This window comes from Corticium candelabrum, chromosome 12 (genome assembly GCF_963422355.1).
Source record: "Corticium candelabrum chromosome 12, ooCorCand1.1, whole genome shotgun sequence".
NCBI classification, from domain to species: Eukaryota; Metazoa; Porifera; class Homoscleromorpha; order Homosclerophorida; family Plakinidae; genus Corticium; species Corticium candelabrum.
This window is the reverse complement of record NC_085096.1, coordinates 3,855,483-3,865,965: the sequence shown is the minus strand read 5'-3', so window position 1 is coordinate 3,865,965 and position 10,483 is coordinate 3,855,483. Positions and strand designations below refer to the sequence as shown.

Below are 10,483 nucleotides of genomic sequence, written 5' to 3'. Positions count from 1 at the left end.
TGTTGAATTGCTACCTTTCCTGTTGACATTACGTGAACTACATGCACAACAAGCACCAGCATCAGTGGCAATGGTGGACAGTGAGTATATACCACTAGTAGTAGATAGCATAGACGTTACGTCAGCGGTCGCCTTTCGCATTGCGCATGAGCGTCACGCAATTGCGAAAGCATTAGTTGAGCAGCATTACTCATATCTGTATATATACATGTTTGTGTAGCTTGTAATTTTATTGGAGTCACTTATATGAAATTTCATTACTGGGAAGAAGCGGAAGAAGCATTCTCACAGTGTCTTGAGATATCTCAATATATCTTCCCATCTGGACATGCTCATATCAGTAAAGGTAAGAATTGCTCTTTATTCCATTTATTCTTACAAAATGAAAATATTCCTATTTGTGAATTTATGTTTAATGAACTCCTGATACACCGCCGGCCTCTAACTCTAACCTCTACAGATCATACTCATGTTTTCTACGCTTTTCCTCTCGTTCGCGTTCTCGCTCATATTCACGTTCTCGCAATGCCTCCTCGGCTTCCATCTGCTCTCTCTTAAACTCGCGTTCTCGTTGTCTTTCATCGCGCTTTAGGACAAGTTGCTCTTATACGAAGGACTGTAGCTCCTTTCCCTCTAGCCCCATTTTCTGACCGAACCTCAAGCAACCGGTTCATGTCAGTCTCGTTATAACTCTAACACCGCCAATGTATACCTATCACGGTAAAGTTCGTCATTTTGTTTTCCAGTTATGCACTCACGCAGTAACGCTTCCTTCTCTTATCTACTTGCGTTCTTCACTCTTCCTTTTTCAGCTACTCTTTGACGTAGCTCCCGGACAGGCTCCCATTTGTCGCGAGCTGAACGACAAGTAGCGGCAATGTAGGTACAACGAGAAGACACGAGCAGTCGCTGAAATTAAAGTTTGAGTGCGGGTGATAATAGAGGTCGTCGTATTTTGTGCACTCATGTCCTGGTCGACAGCCCGTGTCTTCTCGCTGTACCTACATTGCCGTTACTCGTCTTGATGCACGTGACAATGTTGAATGGTGTGTATAGCTCTCACCAAATCAACAATATCTCAGATGAAAGGTAGCGCTTTATAACAAAAGCGTTTGCCTGCATTCGTTTACTGTAAGGAAAAAATAAAGCATTGAAATTACCGGTGTGGGCGTGTTTAGTACCTGTAGTTGGTATGAGCGTGACTCTGATTACTGGTTAGCAAGGAATACCGATACTTGTGCACTTTTCAAGGTAAGGATTGTGAGACATATGATGTCAAGTTTTCATTTATTGGCTAAAGCAAACTGGATCGGCAAAATTATTACGCAAGTATCAACTGTGTCAATACAACTTCGGAGCCTCAAAGGAGACTCTTCTTAGATTAGTTCATAGATCATGTCTCGCTGCATTTTGGGCGCGTTACGAGTACTTGGTATGGTTAAACCTAAACTAGATACATCCAAACGAAGACAAAGAGTAATACTTTCTGCTACATACAGGGAATGATTTGAACAACTCGTGCCCCATTCTCTGCTTCTTTGGCTGGCTGGAACGTAATCTTCCTGCAGGGAGATACTAGGCATTGTATCTCTATTTGAACAAGTTTAGTATTTGGTGAGAGTTCTGTTTTATGCGGAGGCAGCCTTTTGGACGGCATGAAGTAGAGCAAACGCAAATTTTCTAACAATAGAGAGAGAGAGAGAATGTTTTCTAAACATGCCGTCTAGCGCCATTATCAGCATCTAAAGTCAATCGAATGCATCAGTGATTACTAATGAAGGTATAATATTATGATATCAATGTGAGACAATTAATATGTCAAATCTCCATGCGGTGCTACTACGTTTAACTGTCACAAATTTTACAATGCATGTTGAAATAATGTTTTAGTATCATGGTAGTATTGCTGTTCTTCGTTTCAGCGCCCCACCATTTCTCATTTTGTATCCTATCCCTTATCTTCTTTTCTCTGGCTCTTGATTTCTGTTTAGTCTTTCCTCCTTTTGCTTTTCTCTTCTGGCCTTTTTGCCTGCAGACAGTACAGCGAACAGCTGTGATGCGTACCTCGCTTGCGAGCAGACGATACTTCGTTTTCTAGTTGATTTTGATTTTCTGCAGCTGAACGAAATTTACATGACGTCTGGCAACAATTGTATGGACACTGATGATGAATCAGGTATCACAAGCGGGTACAGAAACAAGGATATTTGTTAGCGAAATATAACTTCTCCTCTTCCTTTTCCCTATCTCCCTCTCCTTACCTCTGCCCTCCTAGCCTCGTACAAGACGCTCTCGCGCCAACGTGGCCAGTGGCATTGTCGTGTTATACGGGAACCGGGAACGACGGCGCGAGAGGGTCTGGTACAAAGCCATTCCCTCCATCCCTTCTTCCCTCTCACCCTCTCTTCCTACTTCCTTCTTGTCTTACTTCTCTCTGTCTCTCCCTTCCTGTGTCCCTAACCTCCTCTCCTCTCCCCTCTCTTTATCTCTTATTTGCACATATATCCTTTTTCCTTCCCAGCTTCTCTCTCTGTTTCGCTATCACCCTTCCCCTTTTCCGCCTTTCACTTTGTTTCTCTCTTCCTGTATACCGCCACCTGTTCCTGCACGCTTTCTCCCTCCTTCTCTACTTCTCTCCCTATCTCTTCCCTCCCATGTCTTTCTCGTCTCTCTCTTTCCTCACCCGTTCCTTGTCTTCCGGCCACGTTCAACTCTCACCTGTTCTAACACACACGCACGTAGGCACCTTCAAGCACACAGAAACAAACCTACTCACTCGCACACACAAACTCACATGCACGCACGCACACACACGCCACACACACAAACACCACACACACACACACACACACACACACACACACACACACACACACACACACACACACACACACACACACACACACACACACACACACACACACACACACACACACCACACACACACCAAAAACACAAACACACGCGCGCGCGCGCGCGCGCGCGCGCACGCACAGAAAACGACACACTGGCATTATGGCTACTGCACGGGAAACTACTTGAACTGAATCTTTGTAGCCTCTAGGCTAGTATAACACGTCTTTGTTTATTAGATGACTTTGATTTTCGGCAGCTGGAAAAACCGTACATTAGTGTAGTGTAACAGTACAGTATGTGTAATCCATTAAATGTTACTGTTGAATTTGCGGCGGCGTCATCGTCAGTTTAAGTGTGTATTTGGATATAGATGGTAGTTTGTTATTGAATTATGTTATTTGGAGCTGTCGTAACCTATTTGGTACAGTTAATTGCATATATATGTAGAAGTGTATTACCTGAAGTGAATTGTTCAGATATTTCTCCTAATATATAAATGTTCCCTTGAGCAACAAACACAATCGGTACATCAGTGCTGCTTTACATTGTATGACCTTTCCAAAAAGTCTCTTGATTGCTGTTGCTAGGCGATGGGTTAGTCACTTGATAAGAGATGGCCATTGAAAAGGCATCTCTTAGCAATACAAAACAATACATTTATAATTTCTGTTGATATCATGTTCTTTACATCTGTTTGAGATTGCATAGCAATGCGTGTGTTTAGTGGTTGCAGCGTCTTTTTCTCTACTCCAGTCATTGTATTTGTCTATCTCAATGCTACGTGGTGTTGGACTTAAGCTCGTTTGCAGTTCAAGACAATGTCTATCCTGTATGCTTGTATGCGGGACCACATTGTTTAGTGATCTTACCTACTTGGGTTAGAGGTCATCAAATGTTTGATACAGACGCTGTATGTTTGGCCAAGTGAAGTGAGCTACGTCTAAAGCAGCCCAAGGTTGTAATACAACTTTCTACCTATTGCTCCAAGAAATTATCTGCGCAATGCTACTATAGCGAAATGACAATTTGCCGCTAAGTGATGTAGAGATACGCATGCGTAGCGAATACAGTTGTTAAGAGTGTTCAGACTACCTCGTGGTTGTAAAGTACATACTGCATTATACCGTTACAATAGTGACAGGAGTGTCTCAATGACCGAGCCTACGAATGAGGATCTTGCCGATCACACACCGCCAGATCACACTGCGGAGCCGCCACTCACCCGGATATGGCGGAGCTGTACAGTGGCAAGAGTCTTGTTTCCAGGACTGATTTACTACCTTTGAGTTATGCGCCGAATTAAATGGTTGGAGTTCAGATGTCCGACGAAATTCCCTAATCGTTCGTCTCCGCGAAAAAAGTTTGCGACAGCCTCGAAGATGTCACTTGTGTCGACTATCTGCTACTGAAGAAGGCGCTGGCTACAAGCTTAAATTAGGAGAGTCATGTAATGAAGTACGAACAGAGCCTCCTGTTGGACGCCTACGGAATGGGGAATCCAAAGCGGAATTAGCGCGTTCCCGGATGGAACTTGGCACGTCTGGCGTATCCGTCTCTCACGCTCCCCACACGCGACCAAATCGCAAGGGATCAATTCACTGACGGACTGTCAGATCGAAATCGTCAGATAAGACGCTGCAATGCCCACCACAGAAACAAACGCTCGTAGGACCGCTAGTCACCCGCTTAACCTTACCGACGTATTGAATTTAGTGAAGGCCAATGCTGATGCTATGAATTAAGTCATTGGTGGCCTTCACGACTTGTCGGCAGCACGCCAAAGACTCTACTAGTTACTCTAGCCTTAGAGAATATAGTAGATTTAGTGCACGAAGTTGACGGAGCTCTTTGAGGCTTAGTAAAGCGATCTGCTGGAAGAGTGGCCAACTCAGTCACGTGCAGGCAGTGTGTGTGAATACTATTCGGCAGCAGTACGCATGTTCTAATATAACGGCCAAGCATCATGATAAGGAAAGCAGAGATAAATCGCGGACAGCTAAAACACCAGCACTAACTCGAGTAGTGGGTATTACAGACAATTCGACGCAACTGCTAATTTACATGGGGTCTGCAGTAATAACGGTAATGAGCCAACCGCTCCACGAACAACTCAGACGCGAACTTGAGCCTGTGCAGCACAACATCATATCAGCGACCGGTCACCCGCTAGTTGCTCTTGGATCGCTTTCGGTTACCGTCTCTATAGGACCCACGAAATATCACCAACCCGCCATAGCATGTAGACACGTCACCCATGATTTTATCATTGGCGTCGACTTTCACAAAACAAACATGATTTCGACATCAAATTTTTAACACACACCCTGGCTTCTAGTTTGAACCGACTCGCGTACCGCTGTTGGTAGCTGCTTCGACGCCACAGCCATGCCAAGTTGCAGTACAGGAGACTGTGGTCATCCCAGCATTTCACGAAATAGTGGTACCTGCCGCGATAGTACCGCAACCGGGTCATCCGCCTAACATGTGCTGCGAGATGGTAGAGCCTCGCCAGGAATTTGTTGACCGTAGCCAGACTCTAGTAGATAGGACGCTTGTTAACGCAACTGCCAAGGACATTCCCATTCGACTCGCCAATTATACGACTGATCCTCAGACCATCTACAAAAACACGCACGTCGGCCACTTTGTTACCATCCAAGATGATGAGAGAGACTACCAAACATCAGTTAACTGTTGTGACAAAGAAACTCACCCGGGATTAGACAGTGAGAGGACTCTATCTGACCTGTTTTGTCATCGAGCATTTACCAAGTGAACAACGCAATCAATTGGAGCCACTATTATGCAAATACAGGGATATTTTTTAACTAACCCAAGGGACATCGGCCGGACTTCACGAATATATCACGGAATAGAAGCAAACGACGCGACTCTCGTTCGCCAGCAACTACGGCGCTTGCCAGTTCAAAGACAGCACGACGTGAGAAACACCTAAAGGAAATGCTAGAACGCTAAGCAAACGGAATGGATCTATCCGATTTTGCATCGATTACCGTCAACTGCATGCGGAAACACAGATGGATGCGTACCCACTCCCGCCCATTGACAACAGTCTAGATGCTCTCGCAGGCTCACGATACTTTTCTACTTTGGATTTAGCTAGTGGGTACTGGCAGATCGAAGTAGATCCCGCTGACCGACACAACATGGAATTCATCACGACACCAGATTTATTCGAGTTTAAAGTTTTGCCTTTCGGGCTGTGTAACGGACCCGCGACCTTTCAGAGATTGATGGAGTCAAAGTTGGTTGGCTTGCATTGGTAAGTTTGCCTTACCAACCTTGACGATACCATTGTGTTTAGCAACACTTTCGAAGAACACTCGAAGCGACTGAAAGAGGTGTTCCAACGGTTTCGGGAGGCTGGACTAAAGCTCAAGCTTTCCGAGTGCCATATTCTACAACCTAGTGTTTCGTATTTAGGTCACGTCATCAGTCAAGATGGCATCGAACTAGATCCGACAAAAGTAGAGTGTCTCAAAACTTGACCAGTCCCGGCTTGTTTGAAACAGTTACGTAGATTTATAGGGTTGCCGACTTACTATAGGAAGTTTATCCAAAGGTTTTCTCAGCTTTGCACGCCACTGCGGCGCTTGACAGAAAATAATGGCAAACTTTCATGGGACAAGACCTGTCCCGATGCTTTTAGAACGCTCAAGCGGAAGCTTACGCTTGCCTCTATCCTGGCCTACCGTACATTTGACCGACCCCTTATCCTTGAGATAGACGCCAGTGAATCCATTATTGGCAGCGTCTTGTGGCAAGAGGGTGCGGATGGCATACACGTTATTCCGCTCGGACGTCGCACGTTGACTAAAGCCTATCACGTGATAATAACTCGCGTTCTGCTAGCGATGCCTGGTGCAAGTGCATCTCTCTTCTTGGTCATATTTACACTCTTATAATACATTCTGGAAAGAAAGCGCCTCGCCTCAAGCAGTCCGAGGAAGGAAAGGGAGAGTTGCTGCAACATAGGACACAATGGTTTGGTCTAGTACGAGAAAGCTAAGTGCGGATGCTCTCAACGTAACTGGTTTAGATTCTAAACAAGTTCTATTGCAAACTACTTTAGAGCAGATCTAGTGTGGATACAGTCTACGAGGGAACACAGCACATTCCTAATTGATGACTGAGAAATGCTCTGCTTACAATATAGATGCATGTAGCCAGTGGTACCGTTACTCTGATCACTTTCACGATAGCGTCTGCTCTTCTCTGTTGTTTTGCAGTATTTCGAGTCTATTGAATGTCGATGCCTGGATATGTGTAGTGATTGTGTTGAGTTGGGATCTCAAATTTCAGTCACAACTGATTGTTCTGGTGGCAGTGATCACTAAACGTAACATAGATGACCTTTAACTGCACAAGTTTTATCCCAAATGGAACATTCGTGTACACATATGTCTATCGCATAATTCTCATTACAAGAAACAACCCAAAAGTAGTAATCATTTCTACATATTAGAATTTTGACTGACTGGTAAGAGGAATGGAGGAGGTAGCTGAGAGATAACTCACACAAAACAATCCGTAGACCAGAGAGGCGGCATACACTCAATTTAGCATATGATTCGGTTGGCTGCGTTCACACACAATGTGGTGCAAAATGCTGCTCTGCTGGATCAGCCAGCTCTGTTGCTGTGAAGAGGTACAGTACAACCCTGATTATCTGATGATTTTCATTATCCGGAGGAATATATTAGCAACCAAAAAGCACTAGTCAATCACACCATCATTTCATTTTTCCGAATGTTCGATTATCCGGACAATTTGGTTTCTGTTGAAAAGTCCGGATAATCAGGGTTGTACTGTGGTAGGTCGAAAGCAACAGCAAAGTTTTTAATTACGCCTGAAAAACTACACAATTTCCAGATCAAATTCAAATCCCAATTGTCAAATCAATTGGTACTTTGTAGGTTCGAATTTCCATTGTCAGTTCAAGATCACAATGTTGCCATTTCCAATTGGCATTGTGTCAAATCAGATTCATTCACAGTCATTTCAAATTTGTCTTTAGTCATTTCAAAGCATGGACTTGAACTGACAAAGTATCAATTTAATTGTCATAACGAGAATTTAATCCGGAAATAATGAAGTCTCTCTTAGCTAGACAATTCAAGTATGACTATGGTCAAAGAAGAAACACACTGAGCTAAACTGGTACAGCCAGTACAACGAGACAACTAGAAATGCAACTACTTGCATGAGTATGGCGTTGGCCAAATACTACAGGCATGTTCACATTAAACATGGCTGACTTGACATCCCCTTTTTCCCACGAATTCACTCATACCGACTGTACACCTGTAAAATGTCTAAAGTTTATCAAGCTGACATCACTGAAAAACAGGCTTGATCTACAATACAAGTACTGAAACACATTGAGGACTCTGTAACTCCAATTTGCAGCAACCTTGCATACACACATACAAATATTTGTGGCTCAAATTTTGTTAGTCGAGGCAACATGTGACTTCATTAAAATTGCATCCAGCTTTTTGCACTGGGAACACTAATACCTTCTGTTTGCTTTTCGTGGGCTAAAAAAGCATGGAATACTGAAGGTGTGAGCAAGATCGGGATCGTCTGCTGGGATGACAATTTGATGATGATTGTATGGGACTCTTATGACAAGCCTTTAATGTGTGACTGCATTTATTGTACGTTCAACAAACACGGACAGACAAAGGGCAGATGACAGTTCACAAGGGCATCATAACTGTTGTCTTCACAAGCAGAAAATTGAAATCAGAAAGGCACATCACAAAGTGTCAATTGAAACAACAGAAATTGTTGATGCTTAATAAACTTGTGAGCACAGGTTGTAGATCTGATCATCCTGCAACAGAATGAAAACAATCAATAACGACATTCAAGACACTTGAAACCCAATATGTAATTGGTAATAGCAAGTCTCCAACAAAGGTATTTGAGTTTCACGTAAAGCATAGATTTACTGGAGACATTCATAGCTGAATTGTGTTACACTACCACAATGAGTGCCTTCACTACTAGAAAAGAACATTACTCATTGATGCTGAAACGAATAAGACTCGTTGATGCTGAGATACACGTTTTGTCTCAGTCATGTTTCGACCAACAAAATAGATGCATAATGACTAATGTGCCCAGACAAATAAGACAAGGATATCAAATGTTGGTGTCAAGTTCATTATATTACAAAAAGGGGCCCATACACTTCACATGAGATTGTGTGAATGTATTCAATTATATAACAATCAAGCTTTCCCTGTTGACTAAACCCCAAGGTTGCAGCAGAGATGCATCAGTAATAAACATCACTCCTTCATGACTAATACTAACTTTACGAATAAACACTTTCAGAATTCTGGATGAACATTTGCATCTACTTATCTGTAACACATGATATCCAAGGAGGTAGACTGCAGAGGACTGCGCGTAAGTTCCATGCTGGTGGTACCACTAAACTACAGCCTGCAAAAGTAGAATACAGCACAAAGAAATGTGACTACAAAGAATGTCATTGTGAAAGCCCTTTCAGCTGCAGCAGTTACAGTTCAAAACGGGAAGCGATGTAGCGGCAAACATACATATATATATATATATATATATATATATATATATATATATATATATAAACATCGACATGCATCACACAGAAGTATGGAAAGCATTCAATCCTTTGGATAATTATACTGACAATCTGGAGATTTCTAGTTCTATAGTCATTGTTGGTGTAATATCTTACCTTTCATCTGCTCCTCTCATCACGCATCCGAGCCTCTCTTCAATATCTATGAGATCCTCGAAGAACGTGGGCGACGGCATAGCACGTATTAGTTGCAGAAGAGGATGCTCCTCAACATCTGCTCGCTCCGGTCGTGCTAAACGATGCTGAAATAAAAGAAATAAGCAAGTGTTACAACGAGAAATACTAAGGTATCTGAAAAAGGAGCAAGTAGATGAAATCAGAAACAATAAATAAATGCATTTATAAAGAAGTGGCTCATATTTGAGTGTACCGGTACATGCAAGTCTCTCACTCAAATGAGGGCAGAAGAAACATCAGACATTGCAACATTCTCAGCAACTATAGTAACACTTACAGACAACAGCAACAGGCATTTAAAAGACTAGTCTGAGTGTGGTGTGTGTGCATGTGTGTGTGTGTGTGTGTGTGTGTGTGTGTGTGTGTGTGTGTGTGTGTGTGTGCGTGTGTGTGTCTGTGTGTGTGTGTCTGTGTGTGTCTGTGTATGTGTGTGTGTGTGTGTGTGCGTGTGTGTGTGTGTCTGTGTGTGTGTGTGTGTGTGTGTGTGTGTGTGTGTGTGTGAGTGTGTGTGGTGTGTGTGTGTGGTGTGTGTGTGTGTGTGTGTGTGTGTGTGTGTGTGTGTGTCGGTGGGTGCTACACACATTCATGGTTCCTGTGATTGTCCATAGCATACATAATACAACACAACGTCACCATACCATACCTGTAATGGAAGATATGGGAGTTCAATTCTTCCTCTCGATGACCGTGATAGATGCGGGCTTTCAATAATCTCCAGTGAAGGTAGCTCTTTCTCATCTACGATAATCTCACTTCAAATGTCATTGATCATCAATAGTGGTGTATCAGCAACTG

General features: G+C 43.1%; 2 long non-coding RNA genes across 3 annotated transcripts in view; one reads left to right on the top strand and one right to left on the bottom strand.

The window, feature by feature from the left end:
• Window positions 1-213: 213 nt before the first annotated feature.
• On the top strand, window positions 214-3,435 carry LOC134188153 (uncharacterized). The gene is made up of 3 exons (XR_009971280.1): window positions 214-346; window positions 2,119-2,176; window positions 3,093-3,435. It is a non-coding gene; the product is annotated as an uncharacterized LOC134188153 (long non-coding RNA).
• A 5,091-nt stretch (window positions 3,436-8,526) lies between these two features.
• The window catches only part of LOC134188001 (uncharacterized), a 6,262-nt gene continuing 4,305 nt past the window's right edge, over window positions 8,527-10,483 (bottom strand). For both annotated transcript variants that reach the window (XR_009971225.1, XR_009971226.1), the window contains exons 6-8: window positions 10,332-10,483; window positions 9,608-9,753; window positions 8,527-8,716 (exon numbers count right to left, since the gene is read on the bottom strand). The exon at window positions 10,332-10,483 is cut by the window's right edge and continues 73 nt beyond it. This is a non-coding gene — a long non-coding RNA (uncharacterized LOC134188001). The remainder of the gene's footprint in view (window positions 8,717-9,607; window positions 9,754-10,331) is intronic.